General features: G+C 34.6%; 1 long non-coding RNA gene across 1 annotated transcript in view; it reads right to left on the minus strand.

Moving 5' to 3' along the window:
* Positions 1 to 11,701: 11,701 nt before the first annotated feature.
* LOC134756860 (uncharacterized) overlaps positions 11,702 to 15,474 on the minus strand; it is a 206,803-nt gene continuing 203,030 nt past the window's right edge. The window contains exon 3 of the long non-coding RNA XR_010130185.1: positions 11,702 to 11,759. This is a non-coding gene — a long non-coding RNA (uncharacterized lncRNA). The remainder of the gene's footprint in view (positions 11,760 to 15,474) is intronic.

Here is a 15,474-nt window from a genome sequence, read left to right on the forward strand (position 1 = left end):
TACCAGAATCTCTGGGACACATTCAAAGCAGTGTGTAGAGGGAAATTTATAGCACTAAATGCCCACAAGAGAAAGCAGGAAAGATCCAAAATTGACACCCTAACATCACAATTAAAAGAACTAGAAAAGCAAGAGCAAACACATTCAAAAGCTAGCAGAAGGCAAGAAATAACTAAGATCAGAGCAGAACTGAAGGAAATAGAGACACAAAAAACCCTTCAAAAAATCAATGAATCCAGGAGCTGGTTTTTTGAAAGGATCAACAAAATTGATAGACCGCTAGCAAGACTAATAAAGAAAAAAAGAGAGAAGAATCAAATAGATGCAATAAAAAATGAAAAAGGGGATATCACCACCGATCCCACAGAAATACAAACTACCATCAGAGAATACTACAAACACCTCTATTCAAACAAACTAGAAAATGTAGAAGAAATGGATAAATTCCTCGACACATACTCTCTCCCAAGACTAAACCAGGAAGAAGCTGTATCTCTGAATAGACCAATAACAGGCTCTGAAATTATGGCAATAATCAATAGCTTACCAACCAAAAAGAGTCCAGGACCAGATGGATTCACAGCCGAATTCTACCAGAGGTACAAGGAGGAACTGGTAACATTCCTTCTGAAACTATTACAATCAATAGAAAAAGAGGGAATCCTCCCTAACTCATTTTATGAGGCCAGCATCATCCTGATACCAAAGCCGGGCACAGACACAATCAAAAAAGAGAATTTTAGACCAATATCCTTGATGAACATTGATGCAAAAATCCTCAATAAAATACTGGCAAACTGAATCCAGCAGCACATCAAAAAGCTTATCCACCATGATCAAGTGGGCTTCATCCCTGGGATGCAAGGCTGGTTCAATATATGCAAATCAATAAATGTAATCCAGCATATAAACAGAACCAAAGACAAAAACCACATGATTATCTCAATAGATGCAGAAAAGGCCTTTGACAAAATTCAACAACCCTTCATGCTAAAAACTCTCAATAAATTAGGTATTGTTGGGACATATCTCAAAATAATAAGAGCTATCTATGACAAACCCACAGACAATATCATACTGAATGGGCAAAAACTGGAAGCATTCCCTTTGAAAACTGGCACAAGACAGGGATGCCCTCTCTCACCACTCCTATTCAACATAGTGTTGGAAGTTCTGGCCAGGGCAATTAGGCAGGAGAAGGAAATAAAGGGCATTCAATTAGGAAAAGAGGAAGTCAAATTGTCCCTGTTTGCAGATGACATGATTGTTTATCTAGAAAACCCCATTGTCTCAGCCCAAAACCTCCTTAAGCTGATAAGCAACTTCAGCAAAGTCTCAGGATACAAAATCAATGTACAATAATCACAAGCATTCTTATACACCAATAACAGACAAACAGAGAGCCAAATCATGAGAGAACTCCCATTCACAATTGCTTCAAAGAGAATAAAATACTTAGGAATCCAACTTACAAGGGACGTGAAGGATCTCTTCAAGGAGAATTACAAACCACTGCTCAAGGAAATAAAAGAGGATACAAATAAATGGAAGAACATTCCATGCTCATGGGTAGGAAGAATCAATATCGTGAAAATGGCCATACTGCCCAAGGTAATTTATAGATTCAATGCCATCCCCATCAAGCTACCAATGACTTTCTTCACAGAATTGGAAAAAACTACTTTAAAGTTCATATGGAACCAAAAAAGAGCCCGCATTGCCAAGTCAATCCTAAGGCAAAAGAACAAAGCTGGAGGCATCATGCTACCTGACTTCAAACTATACTACAAGGCTACAGTAACCAAAACAGCATGGTACTGGTACCAAAACAGAGATATAGATCAATGGAACAGAACAGAGCCCTCAGAAATAACGCCGCATATCTACAACTATCTGATCTTTGACAAACCTGAGAAAAACAAGCAATGGGGAAAGGATTCCCTATTTAATAAATGGTGCTGGGAAAACTGGCTAGCCATATGTAGAAAGCTGAAACTGGATCCCTTCCTTACACCTTATACAAAAATTAATTCAAGATGGATTAAAGACTTAAATGTTAGACCTAAAACCATGAAAACCCTAGAAGAAAACCTAGGCATTACCATTCAGGACATAGACATGGGCGAGGACTTCATGTCTAAAACACCAAAAGTAATGGCAACAAAAGCCAAAATTGACAAATGGGATCTAATTAAACTAAAGAGCTTCTGCACAGCAAAAGAAACTACGATCAGAGTGAACAGACAACCTACAGAATGGGAGAAAATTTTTGCAACCTACTCATCTGACAAAGGGCTAATATCCAGAATCTACAATGAACTCCAACAAATTTAGAATAAAAAAACAAACAACCCCATCAAAAAGTGGGTGAAGGAGATGAACAGACACTTCTCAAAAGAGGACATTTATGCAGCCAAGACACACGAAAAAATGCTCATCATCACTGGCCATCAGAGAAATGCAAATCAAAACCACAATGAGATATCATCTCACACCAGTTAGAATGGCAATCATTAAAAAGTCAGGAAACAACAGGTGCTGGAGAGGATGTGGAGAAATAGGAACACTTTTACACTGTTGGTGGGACTGTAAACTAGTTCAACCATTGTGGAAGTCAGTGTGGCGATTCCTCAGGGATCTAGAACTAGAAATACCATTTGACCCAGCCATCCCATTACTGGGTATATACCCAAAGGACTATAAATCATGCTGTTATAAAGACACATGCACACGTATGTTTATTGTGGCACTATTCACAATAGCAAAGACTTGGAACCAACCCAAATGTCCAACAATGATAGACTGGATTAAGAAAATGTGGCACATATACACCATGGAATACTATGCAGCCATAAAAAATGATGAGTTCATGTCCTTTGTAGGGACATGGATGAAATTGGAAATCATCATTCTCAGTAAACTATCGCAAGAACAAAAAACCAAACACTGCATCTTCTCACTTATATGTGGGAATTGAACAATAAGAACACATGGACACAGGAAGGGGAACATCACACTCTGGGGACTGTTGTGGGGTGGGGGGAGGGGGGATGGTTAGCATTAGCAGATATACCTAATGCTAAATGACGAGTTGATGGGTGCAGCACACCAGCATGGCACATGTATACATATGTAAATAACCTGCACATTGTGCACATGTACCCTAAAACTTAAAGTATAATAATAATAAAATAAAATAAAAATTATAAGAATGATTTAAAAAATTACAAAATTATGTTTAACAGTACTGCACTGAACATTCTTATAGGTAAATATTTTTGTGTACACTTTTTTTCTTAAAGTAACTATCTAAAGATTAATTAGATGGGTCAGATAACACAGATATTTTTTAAACTGTCTGTAATGATAATGTTCTTTTAATCCACTGGCTGGACATAAATAATTGGAATCTATCCTGACCTATGGATAAACTGGCCCCTAGCGTTCTGCCAAAATAAGATTTTTGAGTTATTTTTAAATGTACATCAAGTTATTGTTGACCATAATCACCCCGATGGGATTATTATGCATTGTATGCCTATATCAAAATATTGCATGTATTTCATAAATATATATACCTACTATGTACACATAACTTTTAAATAAGATTTTTGAGACTATAGAATTTCAGATGTTGGCAAAATTATTACATTAATTCAACGGTGAGGGTAACTAGTGAGCTGATTGTCTTTTTCCAGTTAATATCTCTCTAATCTATTACATACTTTAACTGCTGAGTCTCTGTAGTTGTTTGAAATGTTATATAAATTAATCATGTTATTATTAATTGTAGTTTGTAGAGACAATGTTATAAAATATCAAGGTATTTAAAATTAATTTCTCTTAAAATTATACTAGAATTTGTCACTTGCCCTCTTTGCATTTTGATTAACCTTCTACAAGTAACTCAGAGACTTAAGTTTTTGAGGATTTACAGGATTCAAAATTACTCTACAACCTATTAATTAGAGTATAAATTAGTATTATCATTTCTGATAGCTTAAAATATATATATGCCATCTGACCCATTAATTTAATCTTTAGATAGTGATTTTCAGAAAAAAAGTGCATACAAAAATATTTACCTATAAGAATGTTCTGTCCAGTACTGTTAAAAATAGGAAAATTTTAAGGAAAAAGTTCAACCAAAAAGAGTAGGTTTAAATAAATTATGACCCAAGGGACTATTTTTCAATGATAAAAGGTAAAACTATACTAATGAACTTGGATATATGAAAACATATTTTATATTTAATATTTTGTAATTCTAAAAAAGTAGTTTTTGAAACACTATAAATATTATGAACTGGTTTAATATAAAATGTGAATATATCAACATTGGAATGTTTACTAATGTAAAGAGGAATAATTTCTAGAAGATATGTCTCTTTTTAATTATCTACTTTTTCTATAATAATTATAACTTGTTCACCATGGAATTATGCCATATCTATATTTAAATTTTACAAGTTTACTATAACTTATTCTTCCGAGATGATGGTTTTCACATGCCTATCACAGTGAAGCATCGTACCAGTGTTGACTTGCTAAATCCATCAGCCCTGATACCCCCTTTATCATTGGAATGCTAGTTATGTGAAGTAACATATCCTGAGGTCTGTTGAGTTTGATGCAATTATCCAGAAAAAGAATAAAAGAAGTATTGGGTCAGTGAGGTGGTAAGGAAGATGATTCTTTGAGCAGTTAGAAGCATACAACTGTAGCACATTAAACAAGGCAAGAAGAAGCGAAACATTTATAAAGGGCTCGATTATACAGGACTACGGAAACTAACTGGATAAATTCAGATTTCATCCAAAAAGGAACCCAAAACTTCTAAAAGATTGTCAGCAAGGAAACAAAACCAAGCTGCATTAATTCACTTCTCTGTAGTGAACAAATCTGGAAATCAAGACATATACAGTAGGAGTCATGTCTTGTAGTACAAGAAGAAGATAATAGGTCAGAGAAAAAAATAAAAATAAATAAATATAAAAATACTAGGTTACAGAAATTGGAAGCCATGGTGATTTAAATGCATAACTGAATTTTCAGATATATGTAGAAAGAATAAACACAATGATAGATATCTTTATTTTAGTATTTCGATAATATTTTGAAGTTTATATATTCAAAAAATTATGGTTCAATTAAATGTCAATAAAAAAGAGCATTCATTATCAGAATCCTTGAGTTCATAATTTTGTGTTAGGGTTGAAGACAGATTTTATTTTATAATTCATTGATTAAGTATTTACTAATAAATAGGCCTAAGGACACAGAAGCAGTAAACTAGTAAATTCAAAGCTTCATGATATTTTCTTAAATAATGAGTTGCATGTTTTAATTCATTAGGTCTATTGGTATGTGAGATTGTGCATTTAATGCAGACAATTTCTGCTGCATAATGAAGGTGTTTGTATTCATTTACCTTTCCTACTTCAAAAGGTAGATTGATGAGATTTTTCAATGTGATTATCATTTAATTTTTCTTCCACATCTGTGAAAACAAAAATTGAAGTTCCTACAGAACTTTAAAATAGAATTCTGGGTCACATTCTTTTCAGAGTTTTGCTTAGATTATGACATAGGATAAATGTCTAAGGCATAAATATTTGTATAAATTAGACTTCAATGTGTTATTCTATCAAATGGTACACTAGACAATTTTTTCAGCAGACTATTAACATTATTGGAATGTTGGATAAAAATATGTATGAATGGTGTGGCAGGCTGATTGTAAAGGTAGATGCCATTATCCCAACTCCTGATGTTCGTGTTGTTGTGTGATCATCTCCTTTTAAGGTGTGTACTTTCTGTGATGTGCTTCTAACCAATAGAATGCAGCAGAGGTATCTAATTATGCATACATGGTTATTGATGGCATCTTGCTAGAGTGTCTTCCTTTCCTTTTGTGACTTTAAGGAAACAAAGTGGCCATGTTGCGTGATTGCTCATGTCAAGAAAATTTGGACAGCTTCTAGAAGCTGAAAGTAGCCTTCTGTTGAAAGCCAGCAAAAACCAAACAGTAACAACAACAAAAAAAACAACCAACCAAACAAAAAAAAAAACAAAACCAAAAACAGAAAACAAGCAAAAAACCAAGAAACCTTCAACACCCACAAAGAAATGAACTCTGCCAATCACCTGAGTGAACTTAGTAGCAAATTTTACCATGGTGAACCTCAGCTAAGACTTCAGCCCTAGCCAACACTCAGCTAGGTGGTACTCAGATTTCAAGCCACAGAAACAGTGAGAATAAATACCTGCTGTTTTAAGCAGGTACGTTTGGAGCAATGCTTTTGTACAGCAATAGAAACTAATAGGGATGGTTTGTGAGTATACTCAAGGGCAAATAAATGATCAGAATTCATCCTCCAACACAGTGACTCCAACTTAATAAGGTTCCTTTGGGCTGCCAGTCTGGAGAATGTTAACAGATAAAACAAAGTTATTTTATTTATGCTCGTTACATTTTCAATTGTAATAATGAGCACTCCAAATAGCAGGTTTGATTTAGATTGAGGTGATCCTTCCAGAAACAACTCTTTTTATTTAGCATTCTCTGGAATGAGTGGCAGTAGAAATATATTTACTTAAAGATCATTAACAAATTATTTAGATCCTATTGACAGAAACAATAGTTCTTCAAAAATATTGGCAAATTTATGTTTTACTACAACTATGTAAAGACAAAAATGATGTAATCAAAGTCAGAATACTTGAAGACTTATGAGAATACTTTTTATTTGGTAACATTTCAGCTTGCACTGAGAAGAAAGGTAAATTTAGAATATAGAAGCACTGGGAGATTATCTGCCTTGTGTTATTTGAGGCTTGATAATGTTTGTGTACCCCAAATATCTTCCTTCTTCCCTTGATTTTCTTTTCTCTTAAGTTAATAAAAACGTAGATAATCTGTATGTTACCGACACTTCTTGAGATCAGTATCCACTCCATCTCTTAATTCCACTGAAATTGAGCCTTTTATCTGATCATTAATATCTAAAAGTGACGATGAACATAGAACTGGTGTCATTACATAGTCAGACCAGGGAGCCAGTCTGTGCCCATTCCTGCAGTACAGAAGGAATGTTAAGTTCCTTCTGGAAGTTCCACCCCTCCTCGCATTGGCTTTTTACCTTTTAAGAATGTTTCCGGAATGGGCGTGGTGGCTCACGCCTGTAGTCCCAGCACTTTGGGAGGCCCAGGTGGGTGGATAACCTGAGCTCAGGAGTTCGAGACCAGCCTGGGCAACACGGTGAAACCCCGTCTCTACTAAAATACGAAAAGTTGGCTGGGCGTGGCAGCGTGCGCCTGTAATCCCAGCTACTCGGGAGCCTGAGGCAGGAGAATGGAGTGAACCCGGGGGGCGGAGCTTGCAGTGAGCCCAGATCGCGCTACTGCACTCCAGCCTGGGTGACAGAGCGAGACTCCGTCTCAAAAAAAAAAAAAAAAAGAAAGAAAGAAAAGAAAAAAGAAACATAATGTTTTCTTACTTATGTGTTTTCTGACAATGAAAACGAACATTGTATGTTGAAAAATACTAAAAAGGTCATTAAGAAGTAAAGAAAAACAAGTTCTCTATTACTAAATTTTGGTTATCAAATCAAAGACTTGGGTAGGTAAATCAAGATAGTAAACCACTACTGTTTACAAAATCTTCTCAAGGACAAGAAAAATATTAATACCTATTATGCATCTGAAAACAAATTTAGATCTCTGTAGCCTTGTATGTAGTGTGTAATTGCAGATCTAGTTACTAATCCTAAAATACGGTTTCTTTATAATTTTAAAGTAAATTTTTATGTAACATTATAATACATCCTGAACATTTCCATATCTTTGAATTAACACATTAAATTTACATATAAAATGTTTTCCAGATATTGTTTGTATAAAATGTGTTTAAATGTTTTTTTGTCTCAGAAATTTATTTTATCTTTTTAAAATATCTAATCTTTTTAAAATATCTAATCTTTTTATAATTTATAATGATGAATATACATACAAGCACAAAGTATCGAAATTACATAATATGAGTAACTTTGTGGGAAAATGCACACATACATGTTTTGTTAATTTTGACCATTTTATATATTTTAAAAAGTGATAATAATGAATGTACACAAAACGGTAAAGTATATTGCCAAATTTTCATAGCCTAAAGTTTTTTTCTTTTCTGATCATATATACATAAATTCCTAGTCAGTTTGTGTTCTATTTAATTTATCATAAAAATATAAAGAATTATTTTCCTTTAATAACGACTTCTTAGTTTATGACAGAATTGATTCATATTGAAACATTATTTTTAAGCTATCTTCTTTTGATATATATGAATTTTGTATATTCAGTGACAAATCGTTCTGGTTTTCCTGGGATTGAGGAGATTCCGTTTTAAAATTAGAACAGTCTTGGGCAAAATGAGAGAATTGATCAACTTATTTCTATATGATTTTTTTTCTCAGTGTTTTGTGGCATAAACTTCTCCCTATTCTCTAACTTTCAGTTCCCTCTTTTTCTTGGACATATACCTGGATTATATTTTCTAGCACCTTATACAGTTAAATGAAGCCATGTATGTATAATAAGTGAAAGTAATGTGTCCTCATCCAGGCCTTATGCATTGAAATAGCTCACACATGTTCCTTCAGGTCCTGCTTCCCTTTTGACTGACCAGGATGAAGAAAGCCACAGTAACTGTAGAAGTCACATGTTGGGTGGCATCTTGGGCAGCCTAGATTCCTGAATGACTGTGTGGAGCTTCCCTTCTGACAAGGAACACAACTTTGGAGTGTTGTGCAAAAATAAACTTCTATTTTATTTGAACTAGTATGAATTCTGAATTGATTTGTAATAGTTACTAGTGTTAAAATGCCCAATACATTGTTCCAATATTTAACAATGTTTGCTTAGTTACAAAGGTCATCACTAAACTGCTTATGAGGTTATGTATGTGGAGGAATGATCTGAGATTGTCATAGCTATTTTTGGAATTACATATTTTATTGAATAAAACAAATTAAAAATATTAGGTAAAATTGGGGGGAAAAAAAGCTAGTGAGATAATTGGAATTAGTCCAGATTGCCAAGGTTAAAAGAAGTTTTATTTTATGTGAGAGAGATTAAAAAATCACAGTGGAACTTTTGTTAGTAGTAGTGATATTGTGAGTAATTTAATACACTGAAATTATTGGCATCTCAGTTTTATATATTTAGTATATTTATTTTTAGGATTATCCTTCACAATTCTAACTGGATCTTTTATAACTTGACTGTAAAATTAGATTTAAATGTAGTCATTCAAAACTCAAAAACAGTACCTTATTCATTTCTAAAAGTAAAATTGATAAAAAGTAAAATGTGTTCTCAAAGCCTCCTGCTGAATGTCACAGACATACTATAGCCATGTAAATTGAAAATTTAGAAAAAAAAGTTCAGTGAACAAAGGAGTATCTAAAATGAATCAGAAAGTTTGTTTTGTCATTACGTGAGGAGAATAATGGGAAATTCATGGGTTAAAAATTAATAAAGATTATGCCGGTATACTTAACTTACACTAGATAAAATGAAGGTATTTGTTGGGGGAATTGGCTATATTAATCTTTCAGCTTCAATTTTAATTAAATAAAAGATGTGAAATAATACAACTGTCCAAAATTAAATACAGTTGGCTGTGCTTCCAAATAATAATCAATGTTTGAACTTATTTATTAAACTTTAGGTTTAAAGTTATTATTATAAATGCAGTATTTTCCTGCTGGAAATCAGTTTAGTTTTTTTCTCCCAGCTTTATTAAGGTATAATTGACAAATAAAAATTGTATATATTTACAATGTACAAAATGATGTTTGAAAATATGTATATATTGTGAAAAGGTAATGTATACATTGTGAAAAGGTAACATATACATCACATCACATAATTACCTATTTTTTGCTTTTGAAAACACATTTAAGATCTACTGTTTTAGCAAATTCCCCATATAAGTTACAGTATTATTAACTAAATTAACCAGGCTGTATATTAGATCTCCAGAACTTATCCATTCTGCACAGCAGAAATATTAAACCTTTTATACCTCTGTACACACATACACACACACATACACACACACACTTTTTTTATTCGATCATTCACTGACAAACACATATGTGGTTTTCATGTCTTGGCTACTGTGAATAATGCTGAAACAGATACTAATAAAAATGGGAGTGCAGCTATAAATTTGACATATTGGCTTTATTTATTTTAGAAATATATCCACCAGTGGGATCGCCGTAGCATGTAGGATCGCTGTAGCATGTAGTAGTTCTATTTTTAATTCTTTTGAGGGACGTCCATACTGTTTCCATTCCCACCAACAGTGTACAAAGGTTCCTTTTAATCCACGTCCTTGTCTACATTTGTTATCATTTTTCTTTTTGATATTAACTATTCTAACAGGTGTGTGGTAATATCTAGTTGTGATTTCGATTTACATTTCCATGACTATTAGTGATGTTTAGTATTTTTCATATACCAGCTGGCATTTCTGTACCTTCTTTGGAGAAATGTCTATTCAGACTACTTGCCCATTTTTAAATTGGGTTATTTGTTTTCTTACTATTGAATTGTGTGGGTTCCTTACATATTTTAAATATCAACCCCTCATTAGATGTATGGTATGCAAATGCTTTCTTTCATTCCATATGTTGTCTCTTCACTCTGTTGACTGATTCTATCGCTGTGCAGAAGCTTTTTAGTTTGATGCAGTCCCATTTGTCTATTTTACCTTTTGTAGTCTGTGCTTTTGGGGTTGTATCCAAAATTTATTGCCCAGCTATTGGCAAGAGGCTTTTCCACAACACTTTTTTTTTCTAGTAGTTTTACAATTTCAAGTTTTACATTTAAGTCTTTAATCCATTTTGAGTTGATTTTTGTATATGGTGTGAAATAAGTGTCCAATTTTATTCTTCTGCATATGGATATCCATTTTTCTCAATACCATTTATTAAAGACACTACCCTTTTTTCAGTATGTCTTCTTGGCATCTTTGTCAAAGATAAATTAACTCTAAATGCATGGATTTATTACTAGTCTCTCTGTTCTGTTACACTGGTTCACATGTCTGTTTTTATGCCAGTATCATGCTGTTTTGATTACTATAGGTTTGTAGTATATTTTGAAACCAGGCAGTGGGATGATCCCACCTTTGTTCTTCTTGCTCCAGATTGCTTTGGCTATTTGGCATGTTTTGTAATTCCATGGGAATTTTAGAATTTTTTTCTACTTCTATGAAAAATGCTATCAGTATTTTGATAGGTATTTCATTGAATCTATAGATAGCTTTGGTAGAATAGAAATTTTCACAATATTACTTCTTCCAATATATGAACACAAAATATCTTTTCATTTATTTGTTTCTTATTCAATTTCTTTTATTGATGTTTAATTAATTTTAACAGTGGTTCAATTATTTAATTAACTTGATATTTCAATACTATATTTTCAATGGTTTTACATTTCTAATATCATTAATGTGATGACCTATTTATAATTGAGAAAGAGATATAGATTCAACTTCTTTTAACTTTTTAATGCCCTCAGAAAGTAGAGCATTTGCTCTTCTATAGGTCTGAATTTTAGCATGCCAGGGTTCCATGGTTTCAGAACGCATCTTTACTTTTATTTTTTATATTTCTTATTCCTAGTGTGTTGCCCCTTTTTCCAAGATGGTTCATCATCAAAACTTCATTCCAATGCCTCTGGAAAATCTAGGGAAATATTATTAAAAAATCAAATCAGAAAATTCCTACAACTTTTATACTTGGTGTGTAAGAACTTTAATACTTAACACTTCTTTTAACCATAAATTAGCAACACTAATAAAATACAAAGCAAAACAAAACATACTGCTAGAGTTAGTGATGTTGGGGGAGAACCACTGGCAGTAAAAGTCAAAGAAATTAATACCCATGAATAATAGCTGAGTTAGAAAATAAAAGTTTTAGAAAAAGATTTGCTTTGAATTCTCATTGAGGTACAATGTGATATTGCTCTTACAAAATAGAAGCCTAACATAAGAAGAAAGCAAGCAGGAATGCAACGACATAAATCTGAGAAGCAGATTGCAAAAGAAAATAACTTGCTTAATTAAAAATACAATACAGAGAAATTAAAAATGCAAGAATGACTATACTTCCCATTGACAACCATAAAATCTTAAAAGGAAACTGAAGAAATGGAAACAGAAATTTTAGAAGGTAATCTTTATTAATTCCCTCAGAATTATTGCAGTAAAAGACAAATAGAAAAAGGGAACTAATCAAAATCAAGGATTACTGAGAAGAGGACCTAACTACAAATAAAATTGTCCAATAAATACACAGAACAAACAGATAACACAAAATAAATCAAAGCTAAGACAAAACAATAATATCTCTATGCTAAAGATGACTTGAAGTTCTAAGGCAAATGCATTCATCTTATTTCTGGCAAAATTAGTGCAGAACTAATGGAGCCTGGCAAGATGCTTGAATTCTGAAGATTTGAGAAATAATCCCCCATAATCACTCAAGCAGATAAAGAGATTTAACAAACAAACAAAAGTAACAGAAGTAGAATTAATTTCCTTTTTTCTGGTAAATAGTATATTCCAGCCAGCAGTATTTACAAAAGTTTCTTTTAATAGTTATAAACAAGAGACAGATACCCTGATGTCAGTATGTAGCTACTGTTTCTACTATATCTCTGAAAGTTTTCTACAAACTCTCTCAGTATGGCAATACTGGCCTTCTTGCAGTGAACATGGCAAGTTTAAACATGTCAGGAGTCTTACTGCATCATGATCTTTGTATTATTTTCTTTAACTGTATCATTATTTCTACAAACAGACACATTGCTCATTCATAGCAACCATTTAGATCTCAGCTCAAACATCACCTTTTGAAAACTTTCATGAACATCCATCAAAAGAGCATCACCTGTTACTCACTCATTTCTTTGTTTTATTTTTATTCTTAGGACTTATCAATAACTAATAGCTTATGAATATTTATTTTCTATTTTTCATAGAAGACAAATTTTGAATGTTCACAGTTATATCACCAGTTTACATATTACTGGGGAAATAGTAAGACTCAATTAATCTTTGCTAAATAAATAAATGAACAGGAAATATATGGATGGGGGAATCCACCAAATGAATTTGAATACAGACTGACTCAGACTTCCATTTTACATAAAAAGTAAACAGATGGCCTGAAATTAAGATAGCATTCAGAATTGATACTGCTAAAGACCCTCATGATAAAAGTAAGTAAATTTAAGAATAAAATAAAGATTTATCAAATAAACCACTGACAGCATTGGGATATGAATCATTAAAGGCTACAATTAAGTGAATATAGGAACATTAGAAGTTAAAAACTCATCAACGAATTTTCTTTTTTTTTTTTTTTTTTTTTTTGACCTTTGAACTTTTTATTGGCCTCCTGCTCCCCAAAGAGAACCTGCTTCTGCTGGCTTAATGTCTCAGAACTTTGGTGTCCTTGGTTTCAGACACCACTTTACAATCCACTATCCAGCGGGTGGCAGTCTTTCGGATGGTTTGTATGGAGTTAGTTGCTGCTGTCCAGGGCATCACCAAGGTTAAAATCCTCGCCCTCTTCCAGCAGGCGGCGGTAGGTGGCGATCTCAGCCCCCAAATTGACCTCGATGTTCAGCAGGGCCTCTTACTCCTGGGCCTGGCGCTACCCCTCTGCGCGGGTCTGTGCCAGCCAGCTCCGACTCCAGGTGCAGCAGGATGCTGTTGAGCTGCTCCTTCTGCAGGGCTTAGCGGGCCTCCACCTCCCTCGGGCTGTTCTCCCAGTTGGCCTTCGTATTTCTCATCAAGTCCAGGTCGATCTCCAAGGACTGGACTGTATGTGTCAGTTCCATGAGCGTCACTTCGGCAGCTCCAACCTCAGCGAACTGGATGGTGACCACTGTGGTGCTCTCCTCAATCTGCTGAGACCAGTACTTTTCTAGATCCTCTCGGTTCTTCTGAGCCAGCTCATCGTTATTGGGCCCGGATGTCTGCCATGATCTTAGCGAGATCTTGAGATTTGGGGCCATCTACCTCCACTGTTAACCCAGAGCTGCAATCTGGACTTGCAGGTCTTTTACTTCCTCTTCATGGTTCTTCTTCATGAAGAGCAGCTCCTCCTTGAAAGCCTCGATCTGTGTCTTCAGCTGCAGCCAAGTGACATTGGTGTCATCAGTGATCTTGTGGAGCCCATGGATTTCTCTCTCCACAGACTGGCGCATGACTGTCTCTGTCTCATACTTGACTCTAAAGTCATCAGCAGCAAGACCAGCATTGTCAACCTGCAGAACAATGTGGGCATTGTCCACAGTATTTGTGAAGATCTGAGCCCTCAGGTCCTGAATGGTAATGGCCCCAGTCTCTGACTTAGGGTCTCTTCTTCTCCAGGTGCACCCTAAGTTTGCTCTCCACCCTCTGGTGCTTGGTCTCGAGGCTCCTCGCTCTGTCCAGATAGGAGGCCAGGCAGTCGTTCAGGATTTGCATGGTCTCCTTCTCTTTCTGCAAGACTCCCATTCCTGCCAAATCCCCCCGGCCATCCTCGTGGCCAGGCCCCCGGGTCCCAAGCCACCCTGGAAGCTGGTGGAGCGGGACACGGAGATCTGGGAACCAGTGGCCCCAGCACCTGCATAGATGCTGAGCGCCTTAGCTGGGTGCCTGGACAGAACCCAGGGATGGGTAGTTGGTGAAAGTGGAGGGAGTGGTGAAGCTCATGTTGCCCAGGGAGGAGAGTGACGGACCCAGACTTTGCTGATGACCAAATTTCCTGTCTCTTTTTAGTATGCGAGTTTTGTTGTTGTTTAGTGAATGGATGTTGAATTACATCAAATTGTTTTTTTGCATTTAAGTTGGTTATATAAGTTTTCATCCTCACATTGTGCATTAAATGTCTTTGTTTTCTGTTTTTAAACTGTTTTAGTTACCTTGTAAAGCTGGACATGCGATTCAGTAATCACATTATTAAGTGTATTCTGTATTCTGTAAAAATGATTGTCTATGTGCCCCGGTGATGTGCACAGTAATATTCACTAACGTTTGTACATAATCACGTCTCTGCAAAATTGTGGAAAACAGTTTGCACATTTATCAACCGTGAAATGGAAAAACACAATTTTGTTATTGTTACACAATGAAACACTTAATCTGTATGAACCACAGTTACAAGTGTAGAAGTGGAGAAACGCAAACATATTATTAAGTACATCTAGCTAATTGCTGAATAACACATATACTATGATTTATCTTTATAATTTTTAAAGTTAGTGATGCTAAGCAAGTAGGTAGCAAAATTATAAAGAGTTGTAATAAGATTATAAAAATATTTGCAATAACATTTAACTTTGGGAAGGGAAAGGAGGTAATACTCGAAGGGCAGGGCAGAGAGGGCTGAAGGCATGTACTGGTGA

This window comes from Gorilla gorilla, chromosome 13, assembly GCF_029281585.2.
Source record: "Gorilla gorilla gorilla isolate KB3781 chromosome 13, NHGRI_mGorGor1-v2.1_pri, whole genome shotgun sequence".
Classification (NCBI taxonomy): Eukaryota; Metazoa; Chordata; class Mammalia; order Primates; family Hominidae; genus Gorilla; species Gorilla gorilla.